The sequence below is a fragment of the Ambystoma mexicanum genome, chromosome 2p, assembly GCF_040938575.1.
Source record: "Ambystoma mexicanum isolate Mex_15411 chromosome 2p, UKY_AmexF1_1, whole genome shotgun sequence".
In the NCBI taxonomy this organism is placed as follows: Eukaryota; Metazoa; Chordata; class Amphibia; order Caudata; family Ambystomatidae; genus Ambystoma; species Ambystoma mexicanum.
Genome location: NC_090923.1, coordinates 1,183,219,284 through 1,183,242,049, shown reverse-complemented (window position 1 = coordinate 1,183,242,049; position 22,766 = coordinate 1,183,219,284). Strand labels below are relative to the sequence as shown.

The window sequence follows — 22,766 nt, the reverse complement described above, 5'->3', positions numbered from 1 at the left end:
TGCTATTTAACACAAGGGTATGAGTCACTTCCCTTTGCCTATTCATTGTGTGTTAGAAAACCATTGGGTTGGGCACCTTCCCTTTTTAAAATTACTATCCAGCAATATACCCAAACTGGAAGTGTCTGTAAGTGTCTGCTGTTGGGCTGTCCCTATTGGGCTGCCGTGCTGTACTGCTGCTCTACACACCATCGGCAAGGAGAAGGAAAGGTTGCGGCGAACCGCACCTTCATACCCTGCTGGGTGGACTTCCTTAACCATAATCCTCGTGTGCCTGACTGCCCCGCCCGCCCTCACTGTGATTGGATACCAGACACTATACCTGATCTGGGTACACGCACCAGAAGTGTCTATAAGTATCTGCTGTTGGGCTGACCTATTGTGCTGCAGTGCTGTACTGCTGCTCTACACGCCGTCGGCAAGGAGAAGGAAAGGTTGTGGTGAACCGCGCCTACATACCCTGCTGGGTGGACTTGCTTAAGTAATTATTGACTGTGTCTCATTGCCATTCTAATTGGCTGTTATATTAAGCTTAACGCTTGATGCTATGCTGCATCTTGTTTCGTAGCTAATGTTAATGGCACCATATTGAAGCGTGCTTCTCTCTTGCAGCCATAATCCTCGTGTGCCTGACTGCCCCGCCCGCCCTCGATGTGATTGGATACCAGACACTATACCTGATCCAGCTACGTGCACCGGAAGTGTCTGTAAGTGTCTGCTGTTGGGCTGTTCGGCTGGTGGGGGCAGAGGCAGCGGGAACTTTCTATACTCTAGTAAGTGTGTTAACAATGATCAGTAAGGGTGTTAACTACACGATTTCCTCCAATAACCTGAGTAGAATTTGTTGTTGTTGTTCTAGCCTGTCATTATAGTTAATGATGCGTAAAAACAAACTTCCAGCAATGATGAGAGATGCTGGGGCTCACTTTTCACCACTGTCAGCACCAGACGTGCGAGTCATGCAAGGGCTGCCGCCTGTCCCTTACCCATTGTGAATGATGAAGAGGAAGCCCTCTTGCTATGTGCGCAGGAATGTTCCCCTGACTGCAAAACCATTGGGGATCAAATTGATCCCTCTCAACCCCTTTTTGTTGACTTAGATTCACCTATTTCTAATACTGCTAAAGGTGAAACACTGGTTAACAGTGATTTGTTGGATGTGGTATAGAGCCAGTGGCGGGGGGGGGGGGGGGGGGGCCTGAACGATTTAACCCAACCAGTTATGGGGTCTGATTTTTCTGCAATGATGAGTATATTTAACAGATTGCTGCTGTCGGAATTGAGGAAACATACAGCGGCCTTAGTGACTTTGGCTAACGAGGTGGATAAACTACCTATAAAATTTACTGAGTCATTTGTTCAGGGCATAGAGGACGAAGCTAAGTCTAACGAGAATGAGTGTAAAGTAGATAAACCATGTACCCGCTCCATTGATACTTTCTCTGAGGAAGAAATTATTCTAATCGGATCTACACAGGAATTGGGGGGCGGGAGGGTGCACAACTCAAAAGCTCTGTTTCACAAAAAAGCCCTGGGTGAAGAAAATCCTAAGGCCGACACGGATGGCAAAGTCTTATTAGTGGACCCTCCTAGTGATAATTTTGAGGTAAAACTATCCAAAAGGCAGGGAAAAAAATGGCCAAACAAAGGAAAAAGAATAATAACATGGCTGCTGTCCTTAAAAAAACCTCTAGGAAATTCTTGAGGGATGTGGAACCGGCACAAACAATGACAATGACAGATGAGGAGGGTGAACCCTCTGATGTGGTTCATAAAGATATAATGTCAAAGAGAGATCACAATGGGAAGGGTAATAGAGATCATAATGTAAAGGGTAATCTGGTAAACCGCAAAACTAGTGAAGAAACAATTGCACGGGATAGGTACGCAGAGGGTGAGGCTACCATGAATGAGGCTATGAAAATGAAAAGTGATGTAATGTTTGAAATCTTCAAAATGGTACCCATGCCAAGTACCAATGGTGTGTCCTCTAATTTTGAGTCCGTCTGGGGGCAAATTATACATAATGATGGCAGTGATGGCGTGGTGCTTATTGAAGGTAATTCGGCTGACAATGAAAAATCTGCTTGTGGTTAAAGGGTATAATCCCGATGGAACTTCTGTGAATATGTCAGTGGGTAATGTAGATCTTAAGAGTGATACAAGAGTAAAACATACTGCTAAGCAGCATGACATGGAAGCTAGAGTCAACACTATAGAGAATGAGGCCACATCCTCGCTGAGGACAGACTGTGAGGTGGTCGTTGGCCCCGAAGTTTCTAAAAATACTATGAATGCCAACGATATACAACAATTGATCATTAAGGTGCTCAGGGACGACATTGCCTCTGGTCCTGGTAATACCTATGATGCTTTAACTCAATCCAGAAAACTGCAGGAACACCTACCTGCCTCCAGTGTCGGGTCTACATTGGTAGAGTGTGGTAAGGATGTTTTTGGCATTAAGCAGAATGAGTCTGAATTTTTCTAATGAATATCTGATGTCTGGTAAGCGGGATACTGACTTACCACAACCGGTTTTTCCAGAGGTGCCTGGGCTAATCCTCAAAGTCTTATTTTATGATAAGGGTCATGAATCCCTGAATAGACCATACATTTTATCATTATTGTCGACTATCCCCGAACTTAGCTTAATTAATTCATCAGATATTAAACTGGTGGATTATATACATAGATTTAGGTACGATCATGTTCGCCTTGTCATTCCCTCACCCTTGGTAAGGTCTATGCTCTTGAAGGAGGCCGAACAACTACAAATACGAGGCTTTGATATACATGATTATAGACTAACTATGCAAAATCCTCCAAGCTTGTTACAGAAGCCGGTGTCTTTTGAGGGGGGAAAACAAAATTGGCGATGGCTGGCTTCGTCTTTGAGGGAATCGATTGACACATTGAAGCAGTTGGGTAGGCCTCTTTAGCTCCTGCGACTAGCTAAAATGTGTGAGCTGGAACTCGAGAGGCTGTCTCAATCTGCTGCATAAAGTAAAATTTATGAGATACTTAGGTGAGTTTGACTTCATTCTCCTACAAGAGACCTGGTCCAGAGTTCAGTTATGTTGGGACAGCTTTGATGTCACCTCGGATTGTGCTTATGGCACTAATAGGGGCCGCCCGAAGGGGGGATTGATTATAGCTGCAAAACAGGCCAATAAAATGGTGAAAACTGGGGAATGGATCTGTTCACATCACTTCTTAGTGGTTTCTTTCAAGCTGGGTAACAATTGTGATGGTTTTTCGGTGCTCATTATTAATGTATACTGGAATCCCTGTGAATTGACTGATCTCATTCTTGAAAAAGAGCTTGTTAATTTGGGAGCTATAATGGAACTGTGGCTATAAAGTAACCAAGGAGGTAAGATTATAATTGCTGGGGATTTGAACGCTAACTGCTACTGTGACAGGTTTACTGGGGATATTGCTGTGGCCTTTTCTGGAGATCGTGATAGAGCAGTGGGAAATTCTGATCTACGTGGGAGACTATGGACCCATTTTGCCGAATCTTGGGGCCTGGATCTCCTCCACAATGCCCACTACACTCCGAAGGCTAGAGGCTTAGAATCTATAATAGATTATGTCTTTTTATCAACTGTCTTGTCTGAAGGTCTATGTAAGTTTGAAGTTAAGGAATCTGGAAGTAATGAACATTGTTTCCTCACTTTTGAAATGAGAGTTGATATTTGTAAACCACCTGTGAAATCCTATACACATTATGTGATGTAAATGTTAGAGGGAATAGAATTAAAAGGTGTCACAGACTGAATGACAAATTCATTGTCACTATGATCAGAGATCACGACTTAATGTCAACTCAGAATCCGGCTGAATGTTATTCAGCTAGTAATTTCACCAAATACATTAAATCCTCTATAACAAATTTGATGTTTAACACGAATAAGAACTCGCACAGAAACAAAAGCCATAGACACAATATGGATATTGCTATTCATGAACTTAAGATCAACTATGGGAGAGAGCTTAGACATCTAAAAAAATCAGGACTATCTGACTCTTTCGCTTTGCTTGTGAGGAAAAAAAATACAACAAAATTATAAAAACTTGGTAATCTATCACAAAGGCTGCCGCACACAGCTTGACTGGGAAGCTATGTTAAAATCTCTGCATGGTTATAATTGTTCGAATTTCTGGACTCTAATTAATGATCTGGAACGACCACGGAAAGATGCCGTTCTAAATCCCATCTCAGAAGACATATGGTTGGGTCATTTTTCAAAGTTATACATTGACAGCAGAAGATCTGAGGTTTGTAAGAGTCCTCAAAGATCGAAATGGTCATTGCAATTTACGGTGGAGGACATATTAACACTCATAAATAAATCTAAAAACTCAAGTGCTACTGGTCCAAACAATCTGTCCAATAAACTTTTGAAACTCAACCCGGTTATTTGGGCCAAGGTTCTGTACATACTTTACAGAAATATTGTGGTGCACAAGATCATTAAACAATCGTGGAGAGTATCAATTGTTATCCCGGTCTTTAAGAAGGGTTCTCGATTGTGCCCCACAAGCTATCGACCGATTGAGATTGCCGACCCAGAATCTAAAATATTCAGCTCTCTTGTTTTACGGGAATTGCAAGAATGGATTAAAGCAAAATCAGTCCTAGATGCCAAACAAATCGGCTTTAAAAAAAAGATTGGAACTGATTGTGGGGGACTTTTATTAAAATCACTTATAGCAAAGTCCATGATACGAGGCAATAGATGCCTCTTTGTGGCTTCGATGGATCTAAGCTCTGCTTTTGATTTCGTTGATAGGAATCTTCTGTGGCAGAGACTAAAAGACCTGGAAATCCCCTTACATTTATTGGACATCATTAGTGCTCTCTATACGGACACAAGGGTGACAGTACGATTAAACACTGAGGGCCTATTGTCCAAGGAACCTATTATACCTAATGGACTGCATCAAGGGTGCATGTTGGCACCTACAGTTTTTAACTTGTATGTTAGCGGGGCAAATAAGGCTCTCAGTGAAAAAGGTCTTGTTTCTCCAAAGCTAAATAATATTCATCTGTCATGGTTGGCTTATGCCGATGACTTTCTTCTGATGGATAATACTAAGATTGTTCTTCAAAGACTGCTTATAGCTTTTGAAATGTTTACATCTGGCCTACAACTGAAAATTAATCCATCCAAGACAGTCATCGTGCGTTTTGGCAAACGAAACTGGAAAGAAAATTCCTTTTCTTGGTTTTGTGGGAAGAAGACAATCAAAGCCCAACCAGCATTTAAATACCTGGGTTTCTATTTCTCTGGAGTTGATTCCAATACATTGATAAAAAGTCAGCTCAAACTAAAATCGGATATTTCCATCAGACAGATGTGTGCTATTGACATGAAATTTGGTAAAATTTCTATGGTCCCCCAGAGGGAACTCTACATCATAAAAAATCCTTCCCCCATCTGATGTATGGCATGGAACCTTTCTCAAATTAACTTTATGAATATTTGAACCATATTGAAAGTAAAATCTCGATCAGTTTTGTTTCATCTGCCTAAATGCATACCTTTAGAACTGGTAAAATTTGAATTGGGTCTTGAATCGCTTTCTATATATGCTACATGGAAACGTATGAGTCTCTGAAAAAAATGTAAAACAGCTGCAGAGGACACTATATGCAGGGGCCTATCAAGAATTGTCTAATCCCTTTATACATTAACTACATATGGAGACGATGTGTTATCTTGTTTCCTTGGGTATGTCAGTCACTACTCTATGTAAGAAACCAGCAAGGATTCAAACTAGCCTTATGGGCTTTGGTTGGCAGAAGCCCAAGCACAAAATCTTGGAATCCAAACTGTATAAGTATGCTTGTTCCACCTGGAAGTGGTATTAGCCAATGCAACTCAGATAATTGGCCCTGGTGTAGATTTTGTATGAAATAAGGAGAAGTTGAAACTTTGCAACATATTCTGCTGGTTTGTCCTGGACTTAAGACCCAAAGAATTAGGTACTTTGCTCAGTTTGTAAATTCCATTCATGGTTTCGATAGAGATTTTATATGGCAAAGAATGCTACATGACAACACTATTAGGTTAAAAATATGGGTGACCACTTTCTTGCGTAATGTGTGTGATCTATGCCAAGATGTACCGAAGAGTGTGGGCAGTTGATACTAGCATTTGGTTTTTTTATGATGATGGGCTGCTAAAAGTTAAATTTTGTAATGTTTATGATGATTTTAATGAATTTGATTCTTTCACATATGATTATGTAGGTGATTTTAAATGTGTGTTTTATCTTTGGATTTAGTTTGTGACTAAGTAGTAAAAATTTCTGTCTCGTTATTTTAGTATCCGTTATTGAGTTTCTTAAACTGATCGTTTTTAATTTTGAAGAAATTAATTTGTGAAATTATTAAATGTGTGATTTTGTAAAGGTTTATAAATAAACCAAAAAAAAATAATAAATAAAACAACATTCCTTTGTCCCTTATCTGTGTGACTGGTCTGTGCACACTTAAAGTGAGCCTTTTAAAAATGCCTCATTTTAGCTAATAAAGATACTATAATATTTAAATGGGTTAAACGATTGGGCAGGGGCTCTAATGTGTGCTAATATAATGTCTGTGATCAGGGCCTGAAAAGTGTCTGGCATAGCCCTAAAATCCATAATAGCTAATGAAACCGTAAATGGGCAGTGGCATGTGGGAAGTGGCATGTGTAATTTTAAAAAATATCTAATGTAACCAACCTGGTCCACACATGTGCAATGAAAAGCGGCAAATTGTAGTGTGAAAAAGTGTGCTGAAAATATGGTTGATCATACATATATTTAATATATATATATATATTTTTATTCAAAAATATAGACCCCCAACAAATCAAAAAACAGGGCTACATATAACCCACCATCCAATATATATCAATCAAATGTGCCCCAAGAGAACCACCTCGTCATAGCATATAACAAACATCAAATCCCTTTCTTCTTTAAAAACTATCCAATCTCGAATTCCTTCAACAGATGGACAATGTGCTGGTCTTGGAAGTAAGACCACACAGAGCAAGAGAGGTTTGAATCCCGGATCACGCGCTTAGAAACCAAACTCTGGTATTAAGCATATTATAAAAAGCCAAGCAAATTGATGAATAAATACATAAAAATGACATCTCTTGATAAGAAATTGCCATTATTACTCATATATCTCTTACAAATCCTTCAAAAGGGAAGTCCGTTCACTGAGCCCTGGTTCTGGGGCACTATTTGAATGAGAGTAGTACTGAGCCCCTGCTCAGTTAAAGCTCTGTATTAATAATGTTTCCAAAATATGTCAGCGCAACCATTCTAATACTTTCTCCACTAACAATCTTAGGCCAAAACCACTTTGCTATTATATTCAACATATTGCTTCATCCTAATAAAAAAATCTATTTTTCACATGCACTCTTTAAGGCGCTTCAGATCACACCACTAAAAGGGATTCATCTTTTTTAATTAACCTATTTCGTAGCCCTTTTTTCTCATTAAAGGTTCAATAATACTGGCTTTTGCATGATGCCCTCTGTGTCACTGCCATTATATATTTTTTTCTAAAATTACCTTCTCAAACTTGTTTTATCACTTTCACATCTAACAAAATGCATCTTCTGCACATTATATTTCAACCTTACTCAATGTATATATATACTCTGATATTTACATAGCTGCTTAGTTCAATGTGCTTTATATTGCCTATATTTTACATATATCACTATTTATCATTGTCCAGTCGAAATTGACACTCGCATAAAACAACTTCTCCTTCTGTGTCAACATGTGCCTGTGCACATTAGTTATCAAATACTCCTGCTGACCGTTCAGGCACTAAAAAACATACCGTCACTTTTCCACATATTATTTCAAAAAATACTTGCAAACAGCCCAATCCAATTTTCCTAAAAATACAAACAGTTCCCATCTTTTTCTCCAGCCTTCTCTACATCCATTCAACTGTAAGCACCCTAACCCTGCTGGCATCTTTAACACAATGGCTCCTAAAGTGACTGACCTCAACTTCCAGGGAGCTCTCTAAGATCTACAAAACTTCATAAATGCATGTTACTCCATCAATGTGGGGAGTTGAACACCCACCGCTTATACTAACTGAGCTATCCAGCTCAGGCCCTGGTTGCCTCCTTCATTTCTAAAGGAATGCAGCCTTTCTGTTCTGCCATGCACACACAAAAAAAGAAAAAGCCCTATACCCCTCCCTATTTGAAGTCTGTGCGCAGGTCAAAGGAATGTTATCTCTGCCTGGTAGACAGCTGTACAGTTTGCAACTGAATCACTGCACAGAAAAACACTCTTCTAAACTCTCTAATCTTTTTAGCTTAAGTTAATATATAATAAAATACGCACATGCGAATAAACCAAACTATGCCTATGTGATTGGTGTGCTACCAACGATCTTTGTCTGAATGCCAGCAAGACTGAGATCCTCTTCATCGGCACACCATCACCTTACTTTCCCCTCACTCTCTGGCCAGTCTCCCTTGGCCCTCCTCCTATCCCCACCTGCGAGGCCAAGAACCTTGGTGTCACCTTTGATTACACACTCTCCTTCTCTGCCCACATCGCTGATGTATGAAAAAAGTCAAACTTCCTACTGCACCTCCTCAGAGGAACTCTTCCTTTCCTCTCATTCCTCAGAAGCTCACTGTTTCCCAAGCTCTGGTTCTCTCTAGGTTGGACTATTGCAACAGCCTCTTTCTTAATATACCTGCCTCTACTCTCCGCCCTTTGCAACTTATCCAGAACAGGACTGCGAGACTTGTCCTTGACCTCAAGCCCTGGGATTGTATCTCTCCAACTCTGAAATCTCTCCATTGGCTCCCAGTGGATGCAAGGATTAAATTCAAAACCCTCTACATTGTCCACAAGGCTTTCTGGGGCCTGGGTCCAACATACCTTTCCCTTTCCCCCTGCAAATACCTCCCATCTCGAGCACTCCGCTCCTCTACCTCTAACTCCCTTAGGGTCAGTTGTTTCTCAAAGAAACAAGTTTGGGGTAGATCTCTGTCTTCGGCTGGGGCCTACCCCTGGAACAGCCTCCCTGCCACTCTAAAACTTGAGGAGAACCATCTCCGGTTCCGGAAGCACCTCAAGACCTCCCTCTTTGCTAATGCCTTTGCCCCCCCTCTGCACTGCTGATTCTACTTTCCCTCGCACCATGCACCTGGACACCCTCTTTCCTCCGGGTTCAGGTACCTGCTCCTCTTGCCACCCTCACGCACTGCCTCCGGGCAAACCCTTGCACTGGGGTCTGTATCTGTACCCATACAGCCCCCGCCCTCTTTTTTCTTCCTGCACTTATCAGACCTACCCAGCCTGCTGCCTTAAACCCAGCACTTGCCACTTGCTGCCTGCACTCCCACTGTTAGTTGCCTTTTTATTTATTAATGTATTATTATTTATGTTTTTTTCCTCCCCGCTGCGCACTCTCCTTTTGTTCCCTCTTCCATGCACTTATCCCCCTCCCCCTCTACCATGCACTTGCACGTTCACAATATCACTGGGCCTAGTAAGATCGTTGTTTCTGTTCTCCCCTGTTCCCCTTCCCTGCCTTGTTGCGCTCTGAAACACTTGTGTATGAGCGCGATAGAAATAAAATATCAATATCAGTATCAATGCCTAAGCTATTTATTTGAAGCTGTATTCACTGACTATACACCCAAGAATGCGGCCTTGCCTTTCTTGCAGAAACACAACCTACATTCCAAGCCATTTCTTTATTTAAAAATAAATTGAAATCCCTTCCTTTGAGCTCAACAAATGACGCACAACACAACACACATCACATTTAACATGAGTTAGTCTTCATTAATACAACATAAAAAAATAAGAACACACAACAAGTTAGCCGTCGCTAACACAACACAACTTTCATATATACAATATAACAAATACTTAAAAAAATGTAAATGCCACAAATAAACCCCAAAACAAATGTGTGCTATGTTTTTCTACGATCGTCTTCCTCGCTATCTTTTAGAAAAGGTATCTCATCTCAAGTTACCCCATTTACAAGTTTGGCACGCATTTTTCATCTTGGCTTTGCCTCAGGAATCCCTAACAATACCCGACTTGGAGTTTAATGTGGATCCTGCTGCCCCCTTGGAACAAGGAATCGAGGTTGTCTTTCTAACACAAATCCCGTTACATTTTCTATTTACACCTGCAATCTTCTCCTTGAATAAAAATCCTGTTGCACATATATATATATGGGGATCGAGACATGGATGTTTGGGACCAAGAATCTGCCTCCATGTATGTTGACACAGCTTGGCCTGCCAAGACACAACTCGAAGCTAAATCACGCTTCAACCCGGTATTTAATCCAGGGGGACATGTTGAGGCCTTTCAAGATTTGGTTGCTCAGGATCTAAATAAAATCAGGAAGAAACAGGTGCCTCATAAAACTAATCTTACTGCATCACAACAATGCACTATTGAACGTTTGAGTGCCATGACGGACTGCATTATCAAACCATCAGATAAGGGCATGAATATCGTCCTCATGAATCGTGGCCCATAGACAACTACTGACCAAGGACTGTTATGCTAAACTACTAAATGATCCATCTGGAACCATGAGTGACAAATTAGAGCACCTTTTACAGACATGGAAAGAGAAAGACCTGTTGGATGAGGACATTTGTTCTTATCTACATCCGAAGTTCCCAGTTATTCCGACTATTTACTTTCTGCCTAAAGTACACAAGCGCCTTATAAGGCCCCCTGGCAGACCAATAGTCACCCTATGTGGTGCCTTGTTAGAAAATACTTCGAGATTCATTGATGACTCTTTGGTGTCCTTTGTTAACACCTTGCCTTCTTATCTTTGTGACACCAAAGATTTTCTCAGTCGTATAGAAGGTATACCATGGGAATCTACTTTTCTATTAACAACACTTGATGTAGTCTCTCTCTACACGTCAATTAGACATACAGATGGTCTTAAAGCATGTAAACATTTCTTGCATACCAGATCTTTGAATTACCTCCAACATTCTCAAATGATATTGGAAATGATTTTGCTTTGTTTAACCAATAATTGTTTTCTTTTCAACAAGCAGTTCTTCAGGCAATTACAAGGTACTGCTATGTTTTCTACATTTGCCCCCTCCGATGCTAATTTGTTGATGGGCTGGTGGGAGAAATTTGTTGTATGGATCCTAGAAACTGTTACCACACATCCAAGATTGCCCTATGGCTTAGATACATAGATGATTTGTTTATCATTTGGGAAGGAACTAGTGCAGAATGGTTGGATTTTGTCCCAGTACTCAATATCATTGACCTTAATCTGCAGTTCACGGAGAGCCACAGCAAGACTACTATCACATACTTGGATATTGTTGTTACTGTGGCTCAAGGTGAATTGACTACTAGTCTGTTTAGAAAACCTACGAGTTCTAATATCCCTCTTCACGCCAAGAGTAATCACCCTACAGCTTTAAAATGGAGTATCCCCTATGGGGAGTTCATTCGCATATGCAGAAATTGTTCTAAGATCGAAACTTTTGATTGCGAATGTACCCTCATGGCTAACAAATTTAAGCAACGGGGTTACCCCAAAAAAGTGTTGGAGAGAGCCTTCCATAAAGCTAGAGCGATTGATCGCTCTCAACTTTTGTCAGCTGACATCCCTGAACACAGAACCACAGACACCAGTGAGACACGTCTTATCTTGACTTATGGTGAGGGTGCCCACAAGATTCGACAAGTCATGCAACGTCATTGGCATATCCTTAAATCAGATGAGCATTTAAACACTATTTTGGGAGATCGCATTAATATTACTTTTCTCAGATCTACCTCATTTAGGGATACCTTAGTTCCCAGCTTTGAGGCCTATTGACAATGCATTGACTGATGGTTGGTTAAACACCAAACCACGAGGCTTTCATAAGTGTTCCAAATGCAAAGCCTGCACTTATGCAGTCAACAAGACGTGTTATATACATCCTATCGTGGGTAATAATGTTCAAATCGCATCCAGAATCACTTGCAATACAGAATTTGTGGTCTATGTTTTGAATTGCCCTTGCAATATGTGGTATGTGGGCAGTACAAAGGGTAAATTGAAGCTGAGAATGCTGCAACACATAAGAGCCATAAGAAATGTTGATCCCAACTATCCGATGGCTCTGCATTTTCAGTCTCAACATGAAGGTAAATTGGATGGCTTTTCCTTCTTCGGTATTCGGACAGTGCCTAAATCACCCAGAGGTGGTAACCGGGAGTTACTGTTGAGACAACTGGAAACTAGGTCCCATTCTCGATCTTGAAACAAAAAAACCCAGTGGCCACAATCTTGATGAAGAGTTATATACGTTTTTAGGTACCAATTAAGTATACTTTGTGAATTTGCTTGCACTTTTTTGCAATACTAGGTACCTGCAATGTTCAAGAGTGACCCCTAGTGTGTTTAATATTTGAATACTTTTCCATTCCGGTCCACATTCTTATGTATTAATGTAAATTAACTCTTCTTTCTTCTTTTTTATTGATGCATCTTACAGGTTCTTTCTCCAAATGATTGTGAAGCATATCTTGTATATGATTGTTTTTAACAAGATTCTTAGGAGGGTATTTTCTATTGATATTTATCACTTTGATCAATATTTTTATATAGCTTGGTTTTAGGCTTCTTAATTGCTTTTTTACTCTGTCCCCATATCTCGTTTTTTTGTCTCGCATTGTTTCATTGTCGATTGATTATTGTAGTTTGGTATGTAGTCCTTTTTAAGGTAATAATTTCCCAGTGATGTTATCTTCCTTCCTTGCTGGGCTCATCGAGCAGAAAGGGTCTTGAGGATTTTTTTATAGGGAATAGTTTACCATTCATGGTAGGCAATTTTAAGTTAAGTTTTTTGGACTTGCACTTTATTGGGGATACATTTGTTGTCTACTTTACAGCCGTCCACTTATGCACGTTTTTTTGTTCCAGTGACATTGTTATTTTATCTTTTTGTGAGATATATATATTTATTGACTTTAATTTTTTTATCTATTTGACTGTCAAATTGTATTATGTTACTCAGTATATGAACCATACACTTAGGAACATATTTGTGCATGCATGGACGTAGAGCACTGTGCATTTTATCATTGCTGTTGTCTGGACATTTCTCTCCTTTAAACTTTTTCCCTACCTTGCTGCTAAATATTATGCATTTTAACAACTGCTGCTATTGCACTAAGCATTTTAAAATTGCTGCTAAAGCACTTAGCACTTTACACTGCTGCTAAAGCACTAAGCACTTTACATTGTCTCAAGACTGCATTATTAAGTTCGATTTGTATTACACCTCGCACATGTATGCGTAAACTTAGACTTACATGACTATATATCTTTGTTTATTCGAGACCAACGTTGGACACTTAGAATGGCTATATTTTGTCTAGTGAACACATTATGTTGTGGGGCTGCTTGGACAGTGTTGGGGTAATGGCTGCTTCAGACGTTATAATATGGGCAGACCTACCAGGCAGGGCTCGTCATTTTTGGCGGTTGCCTTAGCATGGCATTCTTTTTTGACTTTATTTAATTTTGGGTACCAGCCTTTGTTGACAGACATACCATTGGAAAACACACATTTATTTTGAACGATGTGTATTTATATATATTTATATATTATTTTTTTATATATATTTTTTCTTTGACACTCGTTATGTACCGGAGGCTTTCTTTTTGCCATTTTTCCTCCACAGTCCTCGCAGCCAGCACATCTGTGCAAATGTTGCTATATTCTTAATCCTATAACATTTGGTTGATGTATTGACACTTACGATGTGTTTTTATTTTACTTAACACACTGCATGTTGAAGTGCCTTAAATGTTTTAAGATGGCTGCCATGTGTTCATCATTTTGTACCACCTCGTGAATGGGGACATTCTATGCACTTGTATCATAGAGGTTTTTAAAGCATATATAAGAAGTCCTTCTTCCATGAAACTCCCTACCTACGTGAACAAGCGGTCAGTGTATCGCGAAACGCGTCGTTTTGTAACCAGGCTTTCCCTTTTTGATGCACCTTTTTATTAATAAAGAAACATTTGTCCTGCCTGGATTTGCTGTCATGCCTTTTCCTTGCTGAGACTGGATTTCGTTTCTCAGCTGCTCTTGGGAGTTTCTGTTTTTGAAAATATAAATATATTTATACAGATCGTCCCCTTAGTTTTGTTTTTTGTAAAATGCATACTTTAGGAAGATTAATGGAGCCTCTCTTCCATGAAGTCTGCTGTCTGTGCTGCACTGCCAAGACACGGGGAAGACACATCACCAAATGGCTGCTTTGATAAATGGGGTCAGACTGCAGCCTTTCCTTGTGCCTCCCATCCAGCTCTGTGAGGTCCTCATGCCCTTTTCAGTGCAGCACATTAGAGGATTGTGGGTTCAAGGCCTCGCTGTTGGGCACCATATGTATTGGGGTCACTTCTTGAACATAATCCACTCCAGCCATCTCTGAATAAAGACACAGGGCCTCATTATGAGTTGCCCGGTAAAAGCAGGTTCATTACCGGTATGCCGGAATGAGCGGGTCCGTGCTCGTATAAACCTGCTAACAGCGGGTGGTTACGAGTGCATGAGCACGCGCATTCCCCCATGCCGGTAGTGGCAATACCACCATGCCGGTAAAGGGCCACCAACACACCTATACTGGCATTGTGTGGCCCGCCCATAGCTTTAACGCCTCATAACAACCCCTAAATACCGGCACGGTAATACCGGCAAGGTATTACCATGTTTGCAAAAAACAGACCCAGAAATTACGTCATCGCGCAGGAACGGGAAATGGGCAGGCGGCCATCTTTAAAAACACAATCCATTGCCATCCTCCACAACCACCAGTTCTTGCGTGTTGTTCAGTGGCAGAATAAAAGCAGGATGTCCAAGGCTACAAAGAAAGTGACCCAAAGGAAGAGAAAACAGCGTTTTTCAGACGCTGAACTAAGCATGCTTGCTGACACCTTGGCCCAGCATGAGGACACAATCAGGAGCACTGACATGAAGCATGCGGCCCAAACCAAAAAAAAAGAAGTCTGGCAGGTCGGTCGCACAGAGGGTGTCAGCAGTGGGAACCACCCCAAGGAGTGTGCACCACCCCAAGGAGTGTGCATGACTGTAGAAAGCGGTGGGATGACCTCCGCCTCAGGGTGAGGAAGATCCTGGCGGAGAGCAGGAGGGCCGCAATGGCGACAGGCGGGGACCCACACTCCCCAGTGAAGTTGACGGCATGGGAGGAGACCGCCAGTACCTTCATTGACCCTGAATCCATCGAGGGAATTGGAGACCAGGAGGCGGGCGCCGCATCATCCACAGAAGAAGGTGAGTGACCCATCACATCCATGTAGGCTAAACCATGATGTGGCACAAGTGATGTGGAAGTGAGACTAGGCAAGGCAATGCATGTCCCAGGCCCACATCAACATATCCAATCAAGAATGTGTGGCACACCCTGCAACACACGCATGCTGAGTGCCAATCCCAATGCCAACACAAGTGCAACATGACCCAACCGTGCCTAGATAGTCATTTAAAGTCTGCCTCTCCTTAACATATATTTATAGTAAGACAAACATAATACATCATTTCTGTTCTAACATGACTTCTATAATCTCATTGGTCAAGTTGCTATGAATGCAATGCATTACTTTTTCTCATTGGATAAACATGCTTCCTGAAATACATTATTTCTTATTTTTAATTACTCATTCTCTTCTGATCAGCATGTCTTGCTGTTTCCAATTTTCAATGAATCACGGAACATATTGTTGCAACTTAAGAACTGAATGAAAGCAGTTCTGAGATAACATGACATCCGTCAGCGTGACAAGGACATGAAACATGATGTTGTGTCCCAATTGGTCCATTTCGTTCTTCTATATTTTTTACTTTACTGCCAACTTTAAGCCTTAGACTCCCTTTCTGCCATGGCTCTGCTAAATCATATTTTCCTACCATTAAATATTGCTAAAACTATGCACCTGGCTTTTTTCCAAGCCTCTCCCTGCTCCCAATAACCTTGGCTCGAGTTGCTTAACTATTTGTCTGAGCTTCTTCACATCTATGTATTCTGTGTTTTCAGCACTTTAAATTTCCATGAGGCTTAAGGCATGTATTCATTTTAATACATGATGTGGCGTCCATTTTAGGAAGAATGGCTATATTTTGCTGTAGTGTTTCTGTGTCAGGGAGCTACATTCTGTGTTATTCATGTTGTTCGCAAATGTATGCACTTCTTTATGTATGTGTTTTCCTAAATGAATGTGTGCAGTGTAATATTTTTCATATGTCTTAAACATGTGCATGTACACTTCTTTCACCTATTCCCGACACCTTTATTTGACATGGCATTCATTATCTAATGCCCTTGCCCGGAATAAGGGTGGTGTGGCTGACTAAATGGACAATGTTTCTCACTTTTACAATGTTGGACAGGAAGGCAGGGCACAGGCCCTGAACGACATGTCCTTCACTAGAGGAGGGGGGTAGACTCTTTTGGTCTACTCCTCTTCATTTCCTGTAACCAGAACAGGGCTATTTTTATCTCACTCAGTTGTAGACTGTCGGCTGATACTTTTACCTTTATGCTCTCGTAAAGGCTAACAAATGAGCTCAGCACCAGGTTTAAAGCAGAGATTTAAGGTGATGTTCGTTTTACTTTGTCATCCATTAATTGTAAAGTCTCATGTAAACCGTGACTTCTGGCCAGGAGATGACATGGAGCTCAAAGACAAATGTTCTGTCAATATAGATGTCATCTCCTCTAGTTTAATCTGTGCTTTGTCCATGGTCTTTTCACCTCTCGACTGCACCGTGTTTACCTCCTGAGGAGAAGTTACCAATAAGTCTCTCTCTTGATCTATTTCGGCGGCCGCCTCCAAGATATTTCTGACGCTTATGAAATGCACCACAGAGATACGCCCAGAGACATTTTAGACTGTACATCCGTGCTTGTTCTGGCTTTCTGGAAACATTCTTTCAGGCTCTGCTGTTGATTGCCTTTTGTTGTGTGAGCAGGAGTGGAACTTTCACTCACAGTCACTTCTCTCCCCATTGTTGGTTGGTCCTTCAATTGGTCTGTTATTAGACTGCGACCATATGATCTCTGTGGATGCTTGTTCAGGATTTTCTTTGCCAATCCTTTGGAAGATTTAACTTTCCCTGCAGGGGTTTCATCCCCGTACTGCTCACAACTGCTGCATACGTTATTGTCAAATTTGGTCTTGCAGCTGAGGCTAAGGAGGAAGTAGACGTGAGCACCGGAAGCTTTCCATTAAACCGAGAGCTTGACTGGATTATCTGTGGCAGCAGATCTACTCTCTGTTGCCTTGCTCTGCCTTGCTCTCTCTCAACACTCAAATGCTGTGAGCCCAGATGGTTTTCCACTACCATCTCAGCGTTCATCCACTCGACCACTTGCACAGATACCTGCATTTTTAAAAATGTATTATGACTTCTTCTTAAGTCGTACATATATTACGTGCAGCAAAGTTATTGCCAGAAGTGCCCTTCTATAGTCTTAATAGATAATGTAATGGTGCGAAAATGGTATTGTAATTTATTATTGCACTGATTAGAGTCCTGACTTCAGACAGACAGATGTATTTACTGCCACTGAGGTTTATGACGTAGATCAAGCAGTGATTAGCCTCTTGATCATTGTCACACATTCACTGTGCGAAGCTGTCCCAAGCTCCTCTGCCTTTGTAGGATGTTACACATTGCACTAATCTGACCCACCAAATAGATTGGGGGTTAGCAGCACATGCGTATCCTCATAGTTGTATGGGGATACACATAAAAGCTCTAGAGAGTAAGGCAGCTCAAATGCTCTAAGTCTCCAGTCACCACCCTCTTCTCTACTGAAAAATAATAAGAATCCAGGCTGGTATGGGTCGGATTTTTCCACTACGACTACGACCCAGCCCATTCCAAGACAAAAGCAAAGAAGAAAAACTCCTCTTCGGTCTCTAAAAAAATGGAGAGACTCTCTGATTCAGCAGGGCTTATGGAATAGTATGAGATAGTGTGGCTACTTCGGTCAAGATATTCATTATCAACTGGTTTAGTTACAATTCACCCACTCGGGGAAAAGGGGGTACAGTACCTAAGAGCAGGTGCAAACTTACTGCAGACTCACCAGCAACTCAGCCTGTCCTCGGGAGGGGGAAGCCTCACTGCTCAACTAGTCCAAAAGCAAGCGGTTCTGCAGGCAGCTCAGCATGCCGCTCTCTATCTTCAGTGAGTACCAGATGGTGCAAGCTTGGTAACAGCAGCAGCTCCCCATGACCATTTGCTGCTCTCCTCCTGTCCACTGCTCACCCCTCAATGCTCAACACTGCTCCAGTCCTCTAATTTCCAGCAGCCGTGGTCCCAGCTCGCCTCGATTTGGATAGAGTAAAGCACCTTGTGGAGTGAAGCCGCACCACAGGAAATTGCAATGAAACAGAAGATGGCCACTTTCAACACTGTGACTTCATCTTCCTATCTGAAACACATTGAGTAACTGTGGGTATTTAGGAACTGATGGCCATAGAACAAATCTCTTTCTTACTTATCCCTAACCACTCCTCTTTCTTGAAAATGTGAAAATGGATAGCTGATATTTTAACAGCTTGTTTCAGTGACTTGCCCTGTCTGTAAAGGCCCAAAATCTTGTATTTATACATTTGATTTTGCTGTCACAATCAGTATTGTGGGGATGGGATATGTGTAAGATATTATACCAGTATAATGTTGCTTATTTTTGTTCTACTTGAATATGTCTAGTCAATAGTTGCTTTGATGGCTGGTGGTCAAGGTCAGAGGGAAAGCCTGTACCTCTGTACTTTTTTTACATATGCAAGTACATCCATCCATGTGGACTATGTGCTTTACAAAAGCAGTTACTTATCCTGTTTTTGTGGGCTGGCGAATTGGGTATTTGAGATTACTTTTATTTTAGTTATAACATTGATTGCTTAAGTTCATGTCTAATTACATTTGTTTTTATAACTGAACTACATTTTTTTAAATTGAATAAAAAGAATTTGCACCAAAAAAAATCTTCATTTGCCTCAATGACAAAAACAATCTTTTAGCAACACTTTTTTGGTTCCTTATTGCATAAAAGCATATTAAGATAACATTCCTAAATTACACAATCAGCAAAACTGGTGATAAGTACATTTTCCTCATTTTTAGCATCAGTGCGAAGGTTACAAAATCTGATCTATGCTTCTGGTGTATATTTCAAATGAACAAGGAACAAGTGGTCCGCTTGCTGGCATGCAGAATGTAGAACGACAGCAAATTCTATGATTAGCGGTGATATGCAGGGATGTATTAATACATATGTTTATGTGTACAAAGTGTTCCTTGGTCTAGCACACACCTTAGGGATCACAAGGGTGCCTTACAAAGAATTAGTCAGCCTGAAAAATCAAAGTACAATATTTGTCATTGACACCTGGAATATCTGGCAACATGTGAAGTAACCTTGGCCACGATACAAGTCCCTTTGTGTTGGCGAGTGTCCTGTGATTAATGTATTTCTTTTTCCCATCGCTGGTCGGCCTGAAGAGAAACTAAGGACACTTCTCCACTTTCTCTATAGTTTGGCACTGGACAGAAATGGCACTGCCCATGCACAGAAGGTTTGTTTGCATCCCGAGCATTGTCCTGCGTTATGACATGCCAGGCTGTGTTAAATCTTATGTGCACTTCTACAGTCTTCATAGTTACGGCATTGGTTGTGAAGTGGTGTGGATGCTCATCTCAGAAAAGGGAGCAACCGTGTTAGCTGGATTTGAATCTCACTTCCTTCATGCATTTTTGATTTTGCCTTGTGTTTTTATTTTATTTTTTTGGTTGCTTTTTTCCCCCGTCAACCTTTGACAAGTAGTACAAAGACATATGTAGACAATATGGGGTCAAATACTATGGATGCTTGAGGCAGCACTTAACCTAACGGCCGCATAGCCAAGGCCTGTGCAATGATGCTGAACAGGTTTACATGATCCATCCAGAGATCGGACCTCTTTGATACCAAATGCCGTTTTTTAGTTCCCTCCTTACAGTCCCCCTTTTTTCAAATATGTGCTACTATTTGGGCAGACTTTAGTTTGCATTTTGGATTACTTAAGGGTGAGAGGGCATCTCACTGATATGGAGATCTTAACCTTATGCACATTGCCTGTTGCCGCCTCTGCCCTCCTGCACATGTTTGCATGCTTTTTACATGTGCAATTTCCACCTGCCCATAATGAAAAATGTCAATAGACCCTGATTACGTTGTCAAGCGTTGGTGGCCAAACTCAATATGGAACTGTATGAAACAATTAAACTGCACACTTGTATGTGCCTTGTTTACCACTCCTCTTCCCATGCTACCCAACTTAAAGTACCCTATTTTTTTGTGTTGACATATTTTATTGAAGACATAAATCAATGCATGTACATCATAGTAGATACAAGAATGACAAAGCAGAACATCTTATATCATAGTAATACTTGGGGAACTTAAAATGTTATATTAAGACTTGATGTATTGAATTAAGGTTATGTATAGGTCAGAAGTAGAGAGATTTTTCAAAAGATTAATGGGGTGCAGGGACATGTAACAAACAATACAGACAAGAGAGGAAGGACGTGGGGAGGACAAGGAGAAGTGGAAAGGATAGGATAAGGGTATTTGTTAATACAAAGATATTATATTAAAATCGAATAATCATTTGAAGTAAGGAAGTCAATAAACATTCTCCATTTCAATTCATATTTGTGATATAGTATTGGTGTTGAAGCTATGCATCCCTACAATGCATGTATATTACATATGGAGTATCACCATATTTTAAGATTAATCAGATCAGATTTTTTCCAGTTGGTTGTGATGACTTGAACTGCAATTAAAATAAATAAATCAAATAAATAGGGAATGTGGTCGTCTAGGTGATGTTTAAATAGAGCACTATCTAGATATAAGATCTTAAAATGTAAGGGTTCTTCTAACTTAAAGATACATTTAATGATTTGCCATACATTTTTCAGTGTATTTACATTCCAAAAACATATGTTTGAGTGATCCTTCGCCATCACGACAGTTCCAACACCTATCATCCAAAGATATCTTACATTTAAAGACCATAGCCGGGGTGATAAAAATTCTATGATGGAAGAAGAAAAGAGTTTGTGTTAGATAGGCTGAAGCAGTTATGCTAGATGTTTTTTTTCCAAGAGGACCGCCAGGCAAAGTATCCAGATGTCTTGATGACATTCTTGTTGTATTTACCATTGGAGATTTCAGTTAAGTCATTAGTAAGATATTTATAAATAAGGGAGGCTGAGAGCTGGTAGTTGTGCATATAATTCTGTCTAACAATATTGATTTGTCCAGAAGATTCCATCAGGAGCTGCAGGTTATCTATGATAGCGTTCATTAGTAGTGAATATTGGTCATGGAAAGAATTAGGAGTGACGAATTTCACTCTGAATTCATTGAAAGCTAGCGGTATATCTTGATTAAAAAGGTGATGTACACATTTGATTCCTTTTAAAATCCAACTTTTCCAAAAGAAAATGTACCATTCATTCGGTAGAGGTTATTTAACCAAATGAACTAAGGAAATTGTAGAGATGAGATACATTCTAATCTGTTTAGCAGTAAACTGAACATTTGTATATTTAATAAATCTATCTTTTGTAGCAAATTAATGGCATTCAGATAAAGAGAAGGGCCAAACCATAGAGGCTTCTACTCAAAACCATGTTGGGGTGTCAAAATGTTGAGCATGACAAAACCAGTTTTGAGCTTGCTTTAATCTAAAGGCAGAGTGATATTTAGTGAAAGAGGGAAATCCCACCCCTCCACACATAACATTTCTCTTTAGTGTGCTATGGGAGATTCTATGTTTTTTCTTACCCCACAAATATTTGGCAAGGCATGCATCAGTGTCTTTAAAACATTTACTTGGAATTGTGAGAGGAAGCATAAATAACATGTATAAAATAATCAGGGAAATCATCATTTTCATGGATCCGCAGTGGCCACACCAGGATAGATATAACAGGGACCGGGAGTCTAAGAGACTTTTAAATTTGGTTAATATATTAGTATTTTCTCTAATCATATCCTTAACTAATGAGAACATTTGCATTCCTAGATATTTGATTTTCTTAGAATACCATCTCATGCCGTATGAGTGGACACTATGTTTACTGCAATACATATTTAGGGGAAGAATTTCTTTTTTATTTTAAGTTTATTGAATTTTATAGAAAACATACAAGCAACAAACTTATTAGCATTGTAATCGTAGAACTGATTGCATAGAATCCACACCCCATAACCACCCCCAACCTTCACAGAATCTAAAAAGCAAAACAGACCCACTTATTATCACATGTCATCCAAAAACCCACCCCACATATCATCAAACAATTTAAACTTTTTGTTCCTGCGAAGGATAACCTTCTCAATTCTGGCCACTTGCCTCAAGTCCTCCACCCATTCTGAACAGGTCGGCCTCTCATCACATTTCCATTTTCTCAAAACAATTTTTCTCGCAGAATTTGCAGCCCTAAAAAAACCAGCATTTCTGTGGATAAGTGAGATCTTCCACTTTATCATCCTCACCCAAGATGATAGTGTTATAATCAAAATCCTCTTGCAGTAATAGAACCTCATTAATCTTCTCAGTGACACTCCTCCAAAATGTCCTCAGTTCATAACAGTCCCAGATCAAGTGT

At 40.4% G+C, this 22,766-nt stretch overlaps 1 protein-coding gene across 1 annotated transcript in view; it reads left to right on the top strand.

Annotated features, from left to right (window-relative positions):
• Nucleotides 1-627: 627 nt before the first annotated feature.
• The window catches only part of LOC138567301 (cyclin-Q-like), a 518,793-nt gene continuing 496,654 nt past the window's right edge, over nt 628-22,766 (top strand). Inside the window, exon 1 of the mRNA XM_069645366.1 lies at nt 628-773. The gene's annotated coding sequence lies outside the window, so the exon portion shown is untranslated. The remainder of the gene's footprint in view (nt 774-22,766) is intronic.